Raw genomic sequence first — 13,652 nt, 5'->3', positions numbered from 1 at the left:
TGTGTGTGTCTGTGTGTGTGTCGTAGGCTTTCCTCTGCAGTGGTGACCTACTTAATCCCCCCCTCCCCTCCGGGAAAGCAAGCAGCAAATGATTAAGCCCACGCCTTGGGTCTTGAGATGGGGAGAAGATCTTATCTTCCTAAATGCTACGATGTCCACCTTAATAACAGGAAGCTGGGATCCGGAAAAGGAATTCGTGGCGTTTCTTTGCATTGTGTATCGAGACAAGGGAAGTGAATAATGTTAAAAAAAAAATTACTCAATGTTTAATCAGGAGAGGGAAGAGGGAAGGGGGAAGTGGCGCAAAATGTCAACCTAAGAATGATTCATGGGGTTACTGAATTGAGATCCTTTCTGTTAGCTATCCGTTTCACTTTCCTGGGGAAACTCCATGCGTTTTCTTTTGACCTAATGTGGTGTCTCAAATCAGCTGGCTCTTCTTTTCTTTTTCAATTCTAGTTTTGTTTTTAATACAAATTACACATGTTATAGGAACAAAGAGTTTTCTGGCTCTTTTACATCCTCTCATTTACATAGTCCCATTGTACATCGTGGTTTTGTTTTCACTTTCAGCCAAATTATTCCCTTCCATTATTTTTCATCTTTATAGTTATTTTTTTTCTTAACACATAAACAATATCTTCCATTTCCCCTTAGACCAAACTTTCCTTTCTTGTTTTTCTCCATTGCTATATTTCTCTACAAACACAGTCTATCCTCTAATTCAATTTAAACATAGAGGGCATTTCTTTCCATTTTTTTCTACAATGAACAATATACTATCATTGCTCTATTTCTTAATTAGTTACATAACAGTAACAATCTTGCTGCTATTCTCTTTAATTTGCTAATGTAACTCTTTTTCCCCTCTCTTCCCCCTTTTAACCGTTTTCTCTTGGGCTCTCAAACATTCCACTTTTTATTCTTTTTATTCTTCTCTCCCTTTCCCCTAACTTCTTCTTTTTCTTTTCCCTATTTTTGTGATAGTTGCATCTTTTCTTCAGAGTATTTAGTTTTATTATTCTAGTAACTTTCCCCAGGGTTTCGTTCCTTTAAATTGTGGGTGAAGTTCACCCTTTCTTTGTTTAGGAAAGCCGTATCATAAAGCATTAAAAACAGATTTTTTTGGGGGGGGGGAACGGACAAATGGATGGATAACGGATAATAGCGATAGCATTTATATACTACTTCATAGTGCTTTACAGAGTCAGCATATTGTCGCCAAAAATCTAGGGCTATACCGACCTCAGAAAGTTGGAAGGCTGAGTCAAAACCTTCAGCTGATGAGGATCGAACTGCTGGCAGTGGGCAGAGTCATCCCACAATGCTGCATTCTAACCACTGCACCACTACGGCTCCTAATAGAACAGATAACAGGTTAACAAGAGATGGAAGGGGCCTTGGAGGTCTTCTAGTCCAACTCCCCGCTCAAGCAGGAGACCCTACACCATTCCAAATAAGTGGCTTCTTTAAAAAAAAAGCCCATTGATGGAGCCCCCACAACTTCTGAAGGCAACTTCTGTTCCATGGGTTAATTGTTCTCCTTGTTTGGAAATTTCTCCTTACTTCTAGGTTGCTTATTTCCTTCGTTAGTTTCCATCCATTGTTTCTTGCCTTCTGGTGCTTTTGTTGAACTCAGCCTATTTTCCAGATTGGATGGATGGATGGATAGATAGGTGTTAGGTAGGTAGGTGGATAGGTGAGTGGGTATATAAGATAGATAGATGAGGGAGAGATAATAGACAGACAGACAGACAGAGTAGGGGTGTGTGATAGATAGATAGATAGATAGATAGATAGATAGATAGATAGATAGATAGATAGATAGATGATAGATAGATAGATAGATAGATGATAGATAGATAGATAGATAGATAGATAGATAGATAGATAGATAGATAGATAGATAGATAGATAGATAGATAGATAGATGTAGATCAGAACCGAGGTGGCGCAGTGGTTAAATGCAGCACTGCAGGCTACTTCAGCTGACTGCTATCTGCAGTTCAAATCTCACCGGCTCAGGGTTGACTCAGCCTTCCATCCTTCCGAGGTGGGTAAAATGAGGACCCGGATTGTTGTTGGGGGTGATATGCTGACTCTGTAAACCGCTTAGAGAGGGCTGAAAGCCCTATGAAGCGGTATATAAGTCTAACTGCTATTGCTAACTGCTATTGCTATAGATGTAGATGAAATAGATAGATGGATGATAGATGATAGAGATAGATAGAACCCTATTTTCCAAACAGAGAGACAGACAGACAGACAGATAGATAAATATATGAGAGAAAGAGAGAGAGAGATAGAGAAATAAGAGAGAAAGAGATAGATAGATATAGATGATAGGGATAGGGAGAGAGAAGAGAGAGAGAGAGAAAGAGACAGACAGAGTAGGTGAGAGAGAGATGATATAGATAGATGATAGGTAATAGAGATAGATAAAAATTATTTTCCAAATAGATTAGATAGCGTGAGTGAGTGAGTGAGAGGGAGGGAGAGAGAGAGAGATTATTTTGGAGATGTAACTTTGCTGTATATTTTTGAGGCTTAGCTTGTCATGTAAACCAAACCTGACGCTGTTCTTTATGGTCCACCGTAAAAGTGACAGTGGGGAAAAACTGGTCTCATCCGGAGACCCCAAGGAGACCGTTGGAGGACTGCAGCCATCAAGTAGTTCCGGTCTGCGTCCTTTAAATTGCAGAGACCCCACCCCAGTTCCCATGACTTCCCTCCCCCCCCCCCAACCAAGTAGAACATTCCTTATTCTGCTTGCATGATTAGAGGGAGTGAGCTGGGGCCGGGTGGTAAAAAATTAACTGGTGTCAGAGTGTCAGAAGTGATTTAGCAGGAGGCAGGCGGGAAGCAAGCAGCCCCTTTTCCCATCATGCAAAGAGGAAACGGCTCCTTTGGTGATGCTGGAACTGCAGGGAATTTTTCTCTTCTCTTCTTTCTTTCTTTTTTCTTTCTGTTTCCAAGCATGGACAGCAATATTTTCTTTCTTATACCTCGTTTTTATGGCCCATCAACTTTGCGGTGAAGCAAATCTAAGTAATTTAGTGTGTGTGCCGTAGCTGGGGGGGGGGGGGAGAAAAAGGCACATGAGCATCACGGGGGGAAGAAAATCCCTTGAGATATTTTCATTCCGGAATGTGGCTTTTTTTCCTTATTCCCTTTTTCGGTTTCCCTTCCTAAATTCTGTCTTTTAGCATGGAGCCAGGGACAGGACGCGGCGGCCCAATGGCTAAGGCCCTCCCTCCCTCCCTCCCTCTCTTTCTCATTCTCCTTCCTTGTGGTGCAGTATTGCAGGCTGACTCTGCCGACTGCCAGGAGTTCAATCCTGATCGGCTCCAGGTTGACTCAGCCTTCCATCCTTCTGAGGTCAGTAAAATGAGGACCCAGATTGTTGGGGGCAAGAGGCTGACTCTGTAAACCGCTTAGAGAGGGCTATAAAGCACTGTAAAAAGTGGTATATAAGTGCTATTCCTTCCTTCCCTCTCTTAATCCCTTTCTCAATCTCTTTCCTGGTGGTGCAGTGGTTAGAATGTAGTATTACAAGGTAACTCAGCAGTTCGATCCTGAGCAGCTCAGGGTTGACTCAGCCTTCCATCCTTCCGAGGTGGGTAAAATGAGGACCCAGATTGTTGGGGGCAATATGCTGACTCTCTGTAAACCGCTTAGAGAGGGCTATAAAGCACTGTAAAAAGTGGTATATAAGTGCTATTTCTTCCTTCCGTCCTTCCTTCCTTCCTTCCTTCCTTCCTTCCTACCTTCCTTCCTTCCTCTCTTATTCCCTTTCTCAATCGCTTTCTTGGTGGTGCAGTGGTTAGAATGTAGTATTACAAGGTAACTCTGCCCACTGCCAGCAGTTCGATCCTGAGCAGCTCAAGGTTGACTCAGCCTTTCATCCTTCCGAGGTGGGTAAAACGAGGACCTAGATTGTTGGGGGCAAGAGGCTGACTCTGCAAACCGCTTAGAGAGGGCTGTAAAAGCACTATGAAGCGGTATATAAATCTAAGTGCAACGGCTATTGCTAAACTCCTGCATCTGTTCAGCTCACCCTCGCCACTGATTCTAAATAATATGGACTTAAGCAAAGACATCTGACTCCCGCTTTAGAGTGAATGTTCCCCCCCTTATGTCTGAGGACTCCCGTCCGCTAATTGGATACAAGATGAATTGTTTTGATCAAAGGACAATAATGAGGATAATATTGCTCCGGTTTTAGGTGGTGTCGGGGGATATAATGTGTGCATTGTTCTTAGTTTAGAAATTGGTCAAGACTTTCCGAGGAAGACCATCTGTTCTTATTTAACTGAGGGTGCAGACTTCGGCGTGCTCGCTTAGAAATAAGTTCCACCATGTTCAATGAGGCTTATTCCAATGGAAAGGGGTAATTAAGCTGTAATGTGATTTGTTTTGGGGGTTACCCATTAGACGCGAGCAAGGCCACAACCCCCTGCCCAAGAAACCGTGTCAGTCTCCATTTCACTGCGTATTCTATTTCTGCGGAGCTGGGGAGTATTGGGGTGTTTTGTTTTTTAAAGCCGTTCTTGGTTTATTGGGACTGATTAAGAAGTCCCCTACTCATTAGCGGAAAATTCTGGCCGGTTGGATTCGGGGTTGGTAATGAGACTCATTAAAGGGTTTTAGAAACGTGCTTTTTAATTGTTGGTCTTTGGATCTGTCTATCCATGCAGGAAAGTCCACTGGGTATGGTTTGGGGGGGGGGAAAGAGGGGGCTGCGACTGTCTGGATGGAAAATCTGTTTTTAGGGGTATCACGGCTGCCATCTTCAGGGTGGTGTTTTTTTTTTTAACATCAGCTAGAAAACATGTCTGCGTCTCTTTACACAGCTTTTTGGTGGAGTCTTTTGTCTTGTAGCCTTCCTATCAATTTAATGTTTCTTAGAACCTGTCTGCAGCCAGGAGGACTGTGATTTTTTCACAATTTCATTGAAAATCCAGTTTTGTATCTATTTTGGGGGGAGATTTTTTTTAAAAAACCTGGTAGCCTCTGTCCTCCTACCAACTCACATTACCGTTTCCAAGATTCTGTCTGCATCCAGAAGAATTTTAATTATATTTGCTTTTCAATGAAATTCCACTTTTGGGGGAATCAAGCAAATTGCATAGTTTTTAGCAATAGCAATAGCAGTTAGACTTATATACCGCTTCATAGGGCTTTCAGCCCTCTCTAAGCGGTTTAGCAATAGTTAGACTTATATACCGCTTCATAGGGCTTTCAGCCCTCTCTAAGCGGTTTACAGAGTCAGCATATCGCCCCCAACAACAATCTGGGTCCTCATTTTACCCACCTCGGAAGGATGGAAGGCTGAGTCAATCTTGAGCCGGTGAGATTTGAACCGCCGAACTGCAGCTAACAGTCGGCTGCAGTACTGCACTCTAACCACTGCGCCACCTCGGCTCTTCTTTTGCTCATGCAAGAAACAAAGCATAGAGAAGTCAACAAGATAAGGCGTTCAGGTTCACATGTAGATGTCAGCAGGCAAGAAACAAGGAGAGTTGAAAGGCAGCAACAGTTTCTGTTTCACAATTACCAGCAGGTGACATCTCTTGACTGACTTGGTGAGGGATCACAACTATTTGTGTGTCTTTGACTCCCGTCCACAATTGGGATCCTAAAATCTGCCTTAAGAGGTGTGGTTGCTAAGTGAGAACGCTACGTGATTGCGAGTCGCAATCCTTCCTTCCCCCTTCTCCGTTGACCTGGCTTGTCAGAAGTTGGCTGAGAAAGCTGCACCTGGAATTGTGAGCATGTGATTGTGCAACAGTGGTAAAAGAGTTTTCAGGGGTTGCTAAACGAGGCAATCAAGGACTTTACCTGTGGGAATCCAGATTGCTAATGGGATAAGATAGTAGAAAGATGATCAGGAAAAAACCCTGGAAGAAAGCAAGACTTCAGCTCCAAAGAAGCTATGCAGGAACATTCTTGAAATCCAGGGCATCTCAATGAATTGAAGGCAACAAGCATTTCATGGCCAATTGATTGAATTTCTATTCTGCTTTGAAGGAATGAAATCAAAACAATGAACAAGAACTACATGAAAGAGAAAGAGAGGGGGGAAGGCAACGATCTATTTATAACCCAATAAACAAGAGGGGAAAAATAGAAACACTGCAAGGTTGAGTAACAAAAGAATTAAGACTCTCTTCATTTGATGTTTACCTCTGGATGGAAGACATCTATGGAGATTCTCAGTTATCAAGGCCACAATTGTCCCACAGGTGCTTTTTCAGGAGGCAACTGGACTTTCTTGTTTTCCTTTTGAAGACATTTCACTTCTCATCCAAGAAGCTTCTTCAGCTCCAACTGGACGGTGGGGAACGGAAGGATTGATACTCCTTGCAAACAGAACTGGTCCTTTGCATCCTTTTAGAGGGTCGTTGAGGCCACTTGGGGTTTTTATCTGTGTCTTCAGGGTCACCTGAGTGGTGCGAATTTGCACAGAAGAGGGTCATAGTTTCATTTTTTCTGACTTAAAATGGAATTAGGTTTCACCAGCCTCAAAAGATGCCATTGCTCCTCGCCCTCCGTCCAGCTGGCATTAGGTGCAAATCCTGATTATAATTATTTTTAAAAAAAGAAAATCATGTAATTATAAATCCCGCTACCTTCCACCCATTAACTTAAGGAGCTGGATGAAATTTAGCACATAATGCCCGGTGAGTTCAGCAAATGTCCGGAGAACAGACGTAACTGTAGATTAGTTAGGGTTAGTTTTTTTTTACTATCGATTCTGCGGGTATGGCTTGGTGGGCGTGGCATGGTTTGGTGGGCGTGGCTTGGTGGGTGTGACATGGCTTGGTGGGCGTGGCTTAGTGGGCATGGCAGGGGAAGGATACTGCAAAATCCACATTCCCTCCCCACTCGGAGGCCAGCCAGAGGTGGTATTTGCTGGTTCTCCGAACTACTCAAAATTTCCGCTACCGGTTCTCCTGAACCTGTCAGAACCGGCTGAATTTCACTCCTGAGTCACCCACTGTGATAACTTTTTTTAAAAAAAAAATTCAATCTTGCCTCTCTTATTTTATCTAAACCATGAACTCTCTTCCAGGACCAGATTCAATTCCAATTGATCAGCAGTCTGCAGAAATGAATATTTCTAAGAATTGATATTTTGTCTCTTGTTTAAAAAGTAAAAAAAAAAAGCTGAATTAGCAGATTCAGTGTCCACTTCATACGTTCCCAGGGTCCTAAGATGTTTTTTACGCCTGAAAACCCAAGTATATTTTTTCAACGGTCTTGGAATTTGCAGCCCTCTCTGTGCAAACATTCAAATTCCATCACTGCTCCTTTGTGGTGCACAAAACTGTCAGTCTTCCCAGACCTTTTCCATTCTATGAATCATATGAATGATTGCTTTTTACTACAGCTATATTTCTCCTCGGTGGTACCCATCTCCAGGCTCAACCAGATGTGGATGGGGTCGACATCTGCAAGGGGGTGAAAGTGATGTGGCGATGACAGCCCCGTCCTTTTTCTACATGCATACCAAATGATAAGGCCCTTCCTCACCACACCACATCTGCCAAGCACAGATTCTCATCCCACCATGGATATTCCCAAAGCTCTTTCTAAAAGTTCTTTTGCCTCTCCAGCACCATCATTTGCTACTCCCTCCTTTCAGTCAGGAATAAAGGGAATCGGAACAACCAATCCTTGTTCGCTTTATGAACAGTTAGTAAGAGCAAAGGATGTAACATTTGGAGTAAAGCTATGTTGATGCTTTTGTATGCCGGTGTGAGCGAAGACTTAATTTCTTTTTATTTATTATTAGTTTGTCAAACGTACAGGGTAGCAGGTATAAGTATGAACATGGACATGAACAATGGAAATGAAAAAAATGGGGACAGGAGGACAGGGACGGAAGACACGCTGGAGCGCCTATGCACGCCCCCTTTACGGACCCCTTAGGAATGGGGTGAGCTCCACTGTAGGCAGTTTGAGGTTGAAGCTGTGGGGGTTTGAGGATGTAACCACAGAGTCAGGTAGAGCATTCCAAGCGTTGACCTCTCTGAAGTCGTATTTTCTGCAATTGAGTTTGGAGTGGTTGACCTTGAGTTTGTATCAATTGTTTGCCTGTGTATTATTGCGGTTGAAACTGAAGAAGTCATTGACAGGGAGGACATTGTAGCAGACAATTTTGTGTACCGCGCTTAGGACAGACTGAATGGGGCGTAGTTCTAAATTGTCTAAGCCCAAAATTTGAAGCCTGGTGGCATAAGGGATTCTCTTGTGAGCAGAGGAGCAGAGGACTCTTCTCTTGAACTATCTCTGGACTCGCTCGATCGTATTAATGTCCGATGTACAGTGTGGATTCCAGGCAGACGAACTGTATTCGAGGATTGGTCTGGCAAAGGTTTTGTATGCCCTAGTTAGCAGTATAGTGTTACTGGAGAAGAAGCTTCGCAAAATTAGGTTAACAACTCTAGTGCCTTTTTGGCAATGCTGTTACAGTGAGCTCTAGCACTTAGATCTTCTGAGATGAGGATTCCTAGGTCCTTGACAGAGTGAGGTTCATCTACGAGGCCATTTCCACCCCACTTGTATTTGGTGTTCTGATTTTTGCTGCCAATGTGTAGAACAGAACATTTGTTAGTTGAGATTTGGAGCTGCCAATTGTGCCAATCACCTCCAATAGACCGATCAGATCCCATAGATTAGGCCTCCTCCGAATTCCATCCGCCGGCCAATGCCGACTGGCGACTACCCGGAGGAGGGCCTTCTCTGTGGCTGCTCCGACCCTCTGGAACGAACTCCCCGTGGAGATTCGAACCCTCACCACCCTCCAGGCCTTCCGCAAAGCCCTTAAAACCTGGCTGTTCCGACAGGCCTGGGGCTAAAGAGTTTTTGCCCCCCTTCTCGAATGGTATGGTTGTTGTGTGCTTTTTAAATTTTTGTATTGTTATGTCTCGTCTTTTTTATCCCCCTGTCTGTACCTCCTTCCCTGATTGAATTGTGAGCCGCCCTGAGTCCCCTTCGGGGAAAAGGGTGGCATATAAATGTAATCAATCAATCAATCAATCAACTCTTCTGACATGTAGTTGAGGTCAAGGCCATGGATGTGCCAAAGATGCTTTTTCAAGAGGCAACTGGATTTCCTTGGGAAGACTTTTGAAAAAGCACCTTTGGGAGATGGTTGGTACAAGCACTCCTAAAACGGTTGGACCTGGGACCCAGATGTCGGGCCAGGTAGAAAAAGCAAGCAAACACCAGGAGACAAATGAAGATTGTAGCTGGTCCCCCCCCCCTTCCCCATTGTTCAACTCTTTGTTAATTTATTCCACTGCCGATTACTTTTCGTTCCTTGTGTCAATGCTGTATCAGCATCCCTGCAATGAATTTCTTTAGCCCATTATTCTCCCTTCCTTCATTGCAACAAAATAATGTGGTTCTGGCAGATTGACTATTTGAGCAAGTTTTTGAGAGGCGACTTGTAAGATATGTGGGATTGAATTACATTCGCTCTTATTTTTTTAATATTGCATTTGAATGTTGGTTCTATTTAGAGCGCTGGTTAGTGCATTGGATAGGTTGATATTGGGATTTATTTTTTATATTTGTATACAGTACTACCATGAATCTTGGAAGCTGGGCAGTACAGAAATACAGTATGTGTAATAAATACACTTAATATGGAATAATAATAAAATACTCTAATGTTCTCCATAGCCTTCTCTTCTCCATAGCCTTCTTGATCTCCATTTGCATCCAAATTCCCCATCCGAGCGTGCCACGTACTCTCCAACTTTCAAAAACTTTTCCCTCAATTTCCCTCAGATTTAATTATTACCCCACAGGCTTCTGGATTCCTTTAGAGAAACTGGCAATCCATTCAACCACCAACGTTCGTTGAGAAATGAAGGAAAACTGAAACATCCAGCAGGCAGATGTTTCTGTGGCTTGACCGGTTCTCTTGTGAGGAAGTTAAAGAAAAAACACTTTGCAACATAATTCCCACCAAGTTGTTGGGAAATTCAGAATGCTCCAACTTGATCCTAGCCTATGGAATAACAGGAAGCACGATGTTAATCTATGGTGCATTCCAGATAATACTGGGAGCCTTTTACTGGTTTGCAATGAATTTTACAGCTAGCTGAATATGTTTTTTAGTTAGTTAGTTAGTTAGTTAGTTAGTTAGTTAGTTAGTTAGTTAGTTAGTTAGTTAACTTTATTGATTGGGCCCTGGGCCACAGCAAAGTGCAGTGGTCCAAGCACAAATTATTACTAAAATCTCATAAAAACAATTCAAAATGGAATTGGGATAAAATACAATTTAACATGAAATCGGAATAAAATGCAATTTAAAATGAAATCGGAATAAAATGCAATTTAAAATGAAATCGGAATAAAATGCAATTTAGAATGGAATCAGAATAAAATACAATAATTTCATATGTGGATATACTTTAAAAAGAAACAAAGACATGGCTAATGAATTAACATCCTTCACCTTGAAAATGTTTAGCTTCCAATGACAGCTGTCAATCACTATCACAGTAAAAGACAGGTAGTTCTCGTCATACAAGCAGCCTAAATTTTCTGTTGCTAAGAGAGAAAGGTGTTAAGCGAATTTCACCCCATTTTACCACCTTTCCTGCCACCCTTGTTAAGTGAATCGCTGCAATTGTTAAAAGTTAGCCCCGCGGTCGTTAAATGAATCCGGCTTCCTCGTTTGACTTCGCTTGTCAGAAGGTCGCAAAAGGGGCCACTGCGATCATCGTAAATATGAGTCAGTTGACAAGTGTCTGAATTTTGACTTCTTGCAATGGCTGTAAAGGGTGGGAAATGGTCATAAGTCTATTTTTCCGGTGCTGTCGTTACTTTGAACAGCCCCTAAGCCAATGATCGTAATGTGAGGCCTAACTGCATTTCAATGGAAGAGGCAAGCATTAGGGGGCAGCATGCCATGGGTGTGAGTTTTGTAGAAGTCTCTAGCCAACAAGCGGGGGGCCTCCATACCTGAGGGCTCTGATCTAACCAGGCCTTCTGTAGCATCTGATGAAAAGAAAAATCTCTAATTAACGAGATAGGATTCAATTGCCGAGATAAGGGAATGCCGGCTCCCGTTTCTCTAAGAACGAGATCAAAGCACCCTGAGCTCCTCTTAGGAGATGAACGTTGGTATATTAATTCCCAATATAACGCAATCACACCATTGCTACTTTGGAAAAAAGAAGAAGATCAAAGGTTAATGGTTTAGATCTTTGAAAAGGAACGGGTGATTTTTGAGCCTCCGCAAATAACGAACAACACACCGGGATTAAAACAAGATCTATCAGCCGGACACATCAACATTAGCTCAACTGAATGCTAAAAGTAAAGGTTCCCCTCGCACATATGTGCTGGCCGTTCCCGGCTCTAGGGGGCGGTGCTCATCTCTGTTTCAAAGCCGAAGAGCCAGCGCTGTCCGAAGACATCTCTGTGGTCATGTGGCCGGCGTGACTCAACACCGAACTAGGTAACTTCATCAGTGCTAGAAGGCAGTGGGGGAGGAAATGGAGGAGGAAGAGGATGATGGGGATGGGGAGATCCTTGGTGCTGTCTGAGCTTTCTTGTTTTCTTGCAGATGTTTCATCGCCCAACTATGTAACGTCATCCGTGCTAGGAGGAAGTAGGGTTGATTCTAGCATGGTTGATTTTACCTAGTTGGATAAGAAAACATCCAAGCTGAGGGAGCACCAAGGATTCCACAAGTGCTGACTTCTTTCAAGAACATCTCTTTGGGTTGCTACAGCCAAGAGCAAGTCCTGTCCTCCATCAAGCCTACCAAGGAGAGAAGCAACCTGCAATTAAGGGGAAACTTCCTAACAGTGAGGACAATTAACCAGTGGAACAGCCTGCCACCAGAAATTGTGGGTGCTCCGTCCCTGGAGGTTTTCAAGAAGAGACTGGACAGCCCTTTGTCTGGAATGGTATCGGTTCTCCTGCTGGGGCAGGGGGTTGGACTAGAAGACCTCCAAGGTCCCTTCCAACTCTGCTACTCCGCATTCCGCATTCACAGTTGTCAAGCGGGCAGAAGCTCTTCCGCTTCTCCTTGGGACCTGAGTCCCTTCCAAAGAGCGAATTCTCCGGTGAGGACCTGTTATCCTTTCCCTCCACTGGCAGCTTTCTCGTGTTTTGGTAAATCCATGTTAAATAATATATATGAAGCCCCTCGGGCAGAAGAGATTCACGGGAGACTGGGCAAGTTGCCATCAATCAAGGAGACTGGGGGGATTTAATGCCTGTTTAGAAAACTCGCGGGCGACGTTGTTTTCTTTTGGCAGTCTGGTCCAATAAAATAAATATACATTGTGATTATTTAGGGGGAGACATTCAGTGGTGTAATCAGGGGCCATGGGTCTCCTCTCCTGTCTCCTTTCCAATTATGCTTTCGAACCCAACTGTGTCCTAACTTTTGTTGATAACATCTATGACCCAACTAGGTAACATCATCAGTGCTAGAAGGGAGTGGGATTTGTGGAAAAGGAGAAGGACTGTGGGGACCTTGGTGCTCTCTGAGCTCGGTGGTTTTCTTGAAGACATTTCATCACCCAACTAAGCGACATCATCAGTGCTAGAAGGGAGTGACATTTGTGGACTGGAGGAGGAGGAGGCGGTAGTATTGTAGGAGAGGAAGAGGAGGAGGTGGTCAATGACTGTGAGGTCTTTAGTGCTCTTAGCTCAGCTGTTTTCTTCAAGATGTTTCATGACCCAGCTACGTAATGTCATCAGTGCTAGAAGGGAGTGGGTTGAAGAGGAGGAGGAGGAAGACAGGGAAGAGGAGGAGGAGGAGGAGGAGAGAGGGGAGAAGGTAGAAGTGGAAAAGGAGAAGGACTGTGAGGTCCTTGGTGCTCTCTGAGCTTGGTGGCTTTCTTGCAGACGTTTCATGACCCAACTAGGGAATGTCATCAATGCTAGAAGGGAGTGGGGTTTGTGGAGTGGTGGGGGGGGGACTGAGAGTGGGGGTTCGTGCTGTCTAAGCTTGGTGGTTTTCTTGAAGACATTTCATGATCCAACCAGTGGTGGGATCCAGCCCGTTCGCACTACTTCGGGAGAACCGGTTGGTAACTTTCTAAGCAGTTTTGGAGAACTGGTTGTTGGAAGAAACCATTAGGGCAGAGAAGCAGTTGTTAAATTATTTGAATCCCACCACTGGATCCAATCAAGTAACATCATCCGGTGTAGCACTGAAAAAAAAGCAACGGATGGAAACTAACCGAGGTGAGAAGCGACCTGGAATCAAAAGAGAAGCTTCCTAACGGTGAGGACAATTAACCAGCGGAACCGAAGTTGCCATTCAGAAGTTGTGGTGCTTCATCACTGGAGGCTTTTAAGAAGAAATTGGAGAGCCATTTGTCTGGAATGATGCAGGGTCTTCTGCTTGAGCAGGGGGTTGGACTAGAAGACCTCCAAGGTCCCTTTCAGCTCTATTCTGGTTGATGGGCCTCTCTTGCATCCAGTTTATTTGACTCCTCTGGGTGGATTAATGGGTTTCAGTTCGAACTGGCATCCGACCGTCATTTGGTCCCGCAGAGGCTAAGGATGGGCTGAACTGAAGCACACTCAACATTCCTAACCAGTTTCACTTTCCGGTAATGGTGCAGTGATTTGTGGCTTTTTTCCCCTCTCGCCTCCGTAATTTTGGA

This window comes from Thamnophis elegans, chromosome 7 (assembly GCF_009769535.1).
Source record: "Thamnophis elegans isolate rThaEle1 chromosome 7, rThaEle1.pri, whole genome shotgun sequence".
Classification (NCBI taxonomy): Eukaryota; Metazoa; Chordata; class Lepidosauria; order Squamata; family Colubridae; genus Thamnophis; species Thamnophis elegans.
The sequence above is the reverse complement of the archived record's forward strand: the minus strand, read 5'-3'. Positions refer to the sequence as shown.